An 8,523-nucleotide genomic window follows, 5' to 3' on the forward strand; every position below is an offset into this window, starting at 1 on the left:
TGAAAAGACTTTTAACCTGGAAATCTCCGATTTAAGAATAAATTATCAAGGTTGTTCTTTTGTCAGAACTATTCAAAAGGACTGGAAAAGATGATACGTTTGAATTACATAATAAGATCATATTGATGGAAATGATTGAAATACATCGGATCTGTCAGAATAGTTCGATGAGACTGACATAAATGATAAGTTTGAATTTAATAATAAGATCGAACGTAATGAATTATTGGACTACAATGGATCTGTAAAATGAACAAAATACCCTTATGGGATATACTAAGTAAATGTCTTGGATTAACTAAGGAATCCAAATAAGCATAGGTGTTGGACTACCTTTAAAAGTTATGGGACAACTTAAGTGAGTCGATCAACTCCAATGATATGTTAGTACCTGAACGGTGTATATATTACTGGAATGCGTGTTCGTCTTCTCAAGTTTAGCTCGATGATAATTTTGGAAGTATTCAGCTCAACTCTAGATCGCATTCAGTAATAAGAATTGGACATTTGTTCAAAAAATCAACCACGAAGACCAAATTGAATTGAAAGGAAGTACAATATGTATCTGAAATTCAGAAACGTCTGAATTACTCTGGAAAATCCTGAATTAACTAGAATAGACTTGACTGGTAAATAAACTAGGTAACCTCAAGGACTGAGGAATAAGTAAGAGATTGGAATAAGCCTGAAAACTCGGATGAACTTACGTGATGTATCATCTCTATGGATTATAAACCACAAATCAAGTACGTCGGCATTTCCTGATATAGTTGAAACATGGAAATAAAATAAAGACAATTAGAATATCTGTTCATCTCCTTAAGATATGTTCAGTGATGACTCAGAAGATGATTTATGGATAAGAATATTTGGTATTAAAGAGTAAATACCCTGGAAGGTTAATGAATTGACAAGTTGACAAGTAATAGTTTTGGGAGCTATTCATCTGGAGTTGTTCGATAATCCGAGTAATCGACATAGATTGTAAAGGTCCCGAACCTTCATTTCTTCCATTTCAGCTCAAGTTTCATTCTGAAGAACTGATGATTCCATCAGTTATTGATCTCTTCCAATAGTGATTCTAAATTCCGACATTCTATCGTTATACTGATGATCTGTGTGTCTCTGCTTGTTAAGATTATCCTGTACCTCTAGATAATATCCATAAACTCTGGTGTGTTCCCTAAACACATAAATATTTTATCTGATTTTCGACTTGAATTTTGTTCTGATACATTACCTGAATTCTGTTCTGATTTCTTATCTGAATTATGTTTTGATTTCTGATATCTCCGTTTACTAACGAAGAAAATGGGGGGTTTATTGTTGGATGAAGTATATATGTAGGCTTCTCGGCTGTGTGCTCAGAGCCTCACTTGTTGTGCGGGGTGTATGGTTCCGGGGAACCTGCACAAACAGATTGTGAAAGGATGGGGGTGTATATATATATATGTTTTAAAAAGATTTGTATCTTTTTACTGGTTTTACGGGAACACACTAGATAACTTATTCTGATCTCCTGAACTTAGTCATCTGAAACACTTCTCTGAACTGAAAGCTCACTGTCTGTTACTACCTGAAATATCAGTAGGATCTCCGCTCAACATAAAAATCTATAGATGTCAGAACCAATAAGGAAATATATATTTATTTGTATCTGCACGTTCTTCAGCATCATTTGGTAGTTTTGTGTTACTGAGCTTTTCGAAGCTCACTATATTACTCACCATTGCAGGTTAAAAGAATTGTACCAATACAGTTATCGACTTCATTAAGGGAGTTCTTCCGGTGTTGTTTGCAATGTACGGTGCGTGTGATTAGGGGGCATGTAATTGTATTTTGTTTTATATACGAGTCTGAAAATCTGTTTTATTTCTGCATACTGATAAATCATTTTATAAGTTACATGTTTTAATAAAAGTTTTAAATTTTCTGCTATTTTTACAGTGGGTCGTTCCGATGATCCTAATATGACACCTTGGATCGGATCAGGTTACCCGCATCGGTCTGAGGGGTTTACATTTAGAGGTATCAGAGCTATGGTTTGAGTTAAAATTTTCAAGATAGACCGGCCGGTCAAATTTCAAAAAGATGTCTGATCAGTACATACCCCTAGACTACAATCGTACCTCTCTGAGCCGGAACTCCAGGGCTGAGTCCCTATCTGTAACGAGTAAAACAAAGTTTCTATACTTTAAGTCTATACTTGTATAAAAAGGAATACCAATAACATCTGTCTAAACGTTGTAAAGTACCTCACGAGCCATGTGAGAGTTATTCATCTGAGAAATCTTGATTCGACTTCGGAAATGAAATTTAGATATGTTACTGCTCTATGATTCTATTCTCGTGATCAAGGCTGAATGATTCCACAAGGATAAATGTTCGGACTTTTTATTGAAGTAAGGAAAAGTTCTGATAAGAATGTATACTCAACTGGTTAAGGATTAGTGGAGGATCCGTATTTCTATAAGAGCTACATGAAAGATATGAAAGAACTGATGGAAGTTTCATTTCTGCAATTATGTGACATGAATGAATTTCGAGGACAAAATTCTTTTAAGGTGGGGAGAATTGTAACACCCCAATTTAGGGGCTAAATTTTAGAAATTATAAATGGTGAATTTAATTGGTATTTTGGAAGAAATTTGGGGATTAAATTATAAAATCGTAAAGTTGGCAGAACATTTTAAGAAGTGCAGGAAGTTCAGTGACTAAACTCATGGTTTACCCATTTTTATTATGGGATGAAATATAACCCCTTTTCCCGTGTGTTTGCTACAGATTTCCTCAGATTTCCTACCCCTTCAACCCTCCTTTCCTCTCTGATTTATTCACCATTTGGTGACCGTTTGGCGTCCCCCTCAAACCTTTAATCGTGAATCATTGTCGTTCGTCGTTAATTTCAGCTGGAATATCGTCGGTTTTAACTCGATTTCAGTTGGTTTTTCGTCGATTCACGACGATCCGGTCACCCGTTTTCAACACCTTCCGCACCATCGTGTTCCTTGCATCGTTCTATGTCTACTGGTGTCTTCCGTTTCTCCGTCGTCGCCGGTACGTGGAGGGGGTTAGAAAGTCAAAGTTTTCGATGTTTCGTAAATCGAGATCTCTGCCGTTCAAAATTTTGAACCGAGCTTGGTAAGTGTCTCAAAATGCCTTAAAATAATTTTTAGAGATTTTTCAAGAATTTTTCCGACACCGTATCACTATTCACGCGCCGCACGCACCGCCACTTTGCGTAGGGGTGCAAATTTTGTAATTAATTTCTGTCAGGGTGATATTTGTGTAAAATTCGGGTGTTAGTTTTATAAATATTTTAAGAGTGTGGCTAAATTTTTAAATACTTTATGTTATGGTGATATTTGTTTAAAATGTTTGATTGTTAACCGTTGACCTGCGTTGACCGTTGATCGGCGTTGACCACTGTTGACCAGAACTTTGACCGGCGTTGACCGAGCGTTGAATGACTGTTGACTTTGATCGAGTATACCTATTCTGACGTTTCTCGACGTCCTGAATCCATTTTTGGGGTCCGTTTCGCCAAATTTGAATCCGATAAGCTATTTTTCACTGATTTATCACCCGATTCGATCCGTTTTCGGAATTAAGCTCTGCTTTTTATGTAATTTCTGTTGATATGCATATGAGGAATTATTGGAAGATAATTTCAAGATCGAGGGCGTTCGAATGGAATTTATATGATCGATCAGTATGGCACGAAAATCGATGTAATACATTACTACTTCTTTATGCTTTATAGAACATGTTGGTATTGGTAAATGCATGAATAGAAATGTTTGGTCTCATATGTGTAATTAATGAAGTTCTACACTCGATATGAATGTGGTAGAAAGTAGGTAACTGAATTTGGCTCAGATGACTATTATAAGAATTGGAGGACAGTTGGAATTAAATTTCAAGTTTTGGAATTAAGTGATAAAGGAATCAACCATGGATATGTAGATTATAATTTATCTCATTAAAGGTGCTTGGATGATAAATTATGAGAATATTTTGATTAGGTAAAATTACAAAAATACCCCTATGTTGTAAAATGACAAGAATTGTCCCTGGAATTTGATTAATAACTCTGAAAAGGCATATTGATCTGATAAATTTACAGATGTGCATAAGAAATGCTAGTTTTGCTTGGAAAATTTGGATAACCGGTTTTTAACCCCAAGAGGGTTTGTGCGAGATACTAGAAGTCTGTTAAGGAATCATTTCAAGATAAGAAAATGTTCGGGAAAGTAATTGACCATAGGATCTCTAAATTATAATTATTTTTGTTAAGAGTTAATACCAAAATTATTTGGTTAAGAAATTACAAAAATGCTCTTGAAAGGTAAAAATAGTCCGAGTTGACTCTGAATGGGAAAGTAACCGGAGAATTTATACTTAAACCGAATAAATTACTGATTTGATTGTTTAGATCCCACCTTTGTAAGGAAAATTCTTGATAATTCGTAAAGTAACATCTGAAAAGACTTTTAACCTGGAAATCTCCGATTTAAGAATAAATTATCAAGGTTGTTCTTTTGTCAAAACTATTCAAAAGGACTGGAAAAGATGATACGTTTGAATTAAATAATAAGATCATATTGATGGAAATGATTGAAATACATCGGATCTGTCAGAATAGTTCGATGGGACTGACATAAATGATAAGTTTGAATTTAATAATAAGATCGAACGGATTGAATTATTGGACTACAATGGATCTGTAAAATGAACAAAATACCCTTATGGCATATACTAAGTAAATGTCTTAGATTAATTAAGGAACCAAATAAGCATAGGTGTTGGACTACCTTTAAAAGTTATGGGACAACTTAAGTGAGCCGATCAACTCCAATGATATGTTAGTACCTGAACGGCGTATATATTATTGGAATACGTGTTCGTCTTCTCAAGTTTGGCTCGATGATAATTTTGGAAGTATTCAGCTCAACTCTAGATCGCATTCAGTACTAAGAATTGGACATTTGTTCGATAAATCAACCACGAAGACCAAATTGAATTGAACGGAAGTACAATATGTATCTGAAATTCAGAAACGTCTGAATTACTCTGGAAAATCCCTAATTAACTAGAATAGACTTGACTGCCAAATGAACTAGGTAACCTCAAGGACTGAGGAATAAGTAAGAGATTGGAATAAGCCTGAAAACTCGGATGAACTTACGTGATGTATCATCTCTATGGATTATGAACCACAAATCAAGTACGTCGGTATTTCCTGATATAGTTTAAACATGGAAATAAAATAAAGACCCTTAGAATATCAATTCGTCTCCTTAAGATATGTTCAGTGATGACTCAAAAGATGATTTATGGATAAGAATATTTGGTATTAAAGAGTAAATACCCTAGAAGGTTAATGAATTGACAAGTTGACAAGTAATAGTTTTGGGAGCTATTCATCTGGAGTTGTTCGATACTCCGAGTAATCGACATAGATTGTAAAGGTCCCGAAGCTTCATTTATTCCTTTTCAGCTCAAGTTTCATTCTGAATAACTGATGATTCCATCAGTTATTGATCTCTTCCAATAGTGATTCTAAATTCCGACATTCTATCGTTATACTGATGATCCGTGTATCTCTGCCTGTTAAGATTATCCTGTACCTCTGAATAATATCCATAAACTCTGGTGTGTTCCCTAATCACATAAATATTTTATCTGATTTTCGACTTGAATTTTGTTCTGATACATTAACTGAATTCTGTTCTGATTTCTGATCTGAATTCTGTTTTGATATCTGATATCTCCGTTTACTAACGAAGAAATGTTTTATATGGGGGGTTTATTGTTGGAGGAAGTATATATGTAGGCTTCTCGGCTGTGTGCTCAGAGCCTCACTTGTTGTGCGGGGTGTATGGTTCTGGGGAACCTACACAAACATATTGTGAAAGGATGGGGGTGTATATATATATGTTTTAAAAAGATTTGTATCTTTTTACTGGTTTTACGGGAACACACTAGATAACTTATTCTGATCTCCTGAACTTAGTCATCCGAAACACTTCTCTGAACTGAAAGCTCACTGTCTGTTACTACCTGAAATATCAGTAGGATCTCCGCTCAATATAAAAATCTATAGATGTCAGAACTAATAAGGAAATATATATTTATTTATATCTGCACGTTCTTCAGCATCATTTGGTAGTTTTGTGTTACTGAGCTTTTCGAGGCTCACTATATTACTCACCATTGCAGGTTAAAAGAATTGTACCAGTACAGTTATCGACTTCATTAAGGGAATTCTTCCGGTGCTGTTTGCAGAGTACGGTGCATGTGATTAGAGGGCATGTAATTGTATTTTGTTTTTATATACGAGTCTGAAAATCTGTTTTATTTCTGCATACTGATAAATCATTTTATAAGTTACATGTTTTAATAAAAGTTTTAAATTTTCTATTATTTTTACAGTGGGTCGTTCCGATGATCCTAAAGTGACACCCTGGATCGGATCGGGTTACCCGCATCGGTCTGAGGGGGTTACATTTAGAGGTATCAGAGCTATGGTTTGAGTCAAAATTTTCAAGATAGATCGGCCGGTCAAATTTCAAAAAGATGTCTGATAAGTACATGCCCCTAGACTACAATCGTACCTCTCTGAGCTGGAACTCCAGGGTTGAGTCCCTATTTGTAACGAGTAAAACGAAGTTTCTATCCGTTAAGTCTATACTTGTACAAAAAGAAATACCAGTAACATCTGTCTAAACGTTGTAAAGTACCTCACGAGCCATGTGAGAGTTATTCATCTGAGAAATCTTGATTCGACTCCGGAAATGAAATTTAGATATGCTACTGCTCTATGATTCTATTCTCGTGATCAAGGCTGAATTGATTCCACAAGGATAAATATGTTCGGATTCTTTTATTGAAGTAAGGAAAAGTTCTGATAAGAATGTATACTCAACTGGTTAAGGATTAGTAGAGGATCTGTATTTCTATAAGAGCTACATGAAAGATATGAAAAAACTGATGGAAGTTTCATTTCTGCAATTATGTGACATGAATGAATTTCAAGGACGAAATTCTTTTAAGGTGGGGAGAATTGTAACACCCCAATTTAGGGGCTAAATTTTAGAAATTATAAATTGTGAATTTAATTGGTTTTTTGGAAGAAATTTGGGGATTAAATTATAAAATCGTAAAGTTGGCAGAACATTTTAAGAAGTGCAAGAAGTTCAGTGACTAAACTCATGGTTTACCCATTTTTATTATGGGATGAAATATAACCCCTTTTCCCGTGTGTTTGTTGCAGATTTCCTCCCCCTTCAACCCTCCTTTCCTCTCGCATTTATTCACCGTTTGGCGACCGTTTGGTGTCCCCCTCAAACCTTTCACCGTGAATCGTCGTCTTTCGTCGTTAATTTCAGCTGGAATATCGTCAGTTTTAACTCGATTTCAGTTGGGTTTTCGTCGATTCACGACGATCCGGTCACCCGTTTTCAACACCTTCCGCACCATCGTGTTCCTTGCATCGTTCTGTGTCTACCGGTGTCCTCTGTTTCTCCGTCGTCGCCGGTACGTGGAGGGGGTTAGAAAGTCAAAGTTTTCGATGTTTCGGAATTGAGATCTCTGTCGTTCAAAATTTTGAATCGAGCTTGGTAAGTGTCTCAAAATGCCTTAAAACAATTTTTAGAGATTTTTCAAGAATTTTTCCGACACCGTATCACTATTCACGCACCGCACACACCGTCACTTTGCGTAGGGGTGCAAATTTTGTAATTAATTTGTGTCAGGCTGATATTTGTGTAAAATTCGGGTGTTAGTTTTATAAATATTTTAAGAATGTGGCTAAATTTTTAAATACTTTATGTTATGGTGATATTTGTTTAAAATGTTTGATTGTTAACCGTTGACCGTTGACCGGCGTTGACCACTGTTGACTAGAACTTTGACCGAGCGTTGAATGACCGTTGACTTTGATCGAGTATACCTATTCTGACGTTTCTCGACATCCTGAATCTATTTTTGGGGTCCGTTTCGCCAAATTTGAATCTGATAAGCTATTTTTCACTGATTTATCACCCGATTCGATCCGTTTTTCGGAATTAAGCTCTGTTTTTTATGTAATTTCTGTTGATATGCATATGAGGAATTATTCGAAGATAATTTCAAGATCGAGGGCATTCGAATGGAATTTATATGATCGATCAGTATGGCATGGAAATCGATGTAATACATTACTACTTCTTTATGCTTTATAGAACATGTTGGTATTGGTAAATGCATGAATAGAAATGTTTGGTCTCATATGTGTAATTAATGAAGTTCTACACTCGATATGAATGCGGTAGAAAGTAGGTAACTGAATATGGCTCAGATGACTATTATAAGAATTGGAGGACAGTTGGAATTAAATTTCAAGTTCTGGAATTAAGTGATAAAGGAATCAACCATGGATATGTAGATTATAATTTATCTCATTCAAGGTACTTGGATGATAAATTATGAGAATATTTTGATTAGGTAAAATTATGAAAATACCCCTATGTTGTAAAATGA

This window comes from Hibiscus syriacus, unplaced genomic scaffold, assembly GCF_006381635.1.
Source record: "Hibiscus syriacus cultivar Baekdansim isolate YM2019G1 unplaced genomic scaffold, ASM638163v2 tig00110429_pilon, whole genome shotgun sequence".
Lineage (NCBI taxonomy): Eukaryota > Viridiplantae > Streptophyta > Magnoliopsida > Malvales > Malvaceae > Hibiscus > Hibiscus syriacus.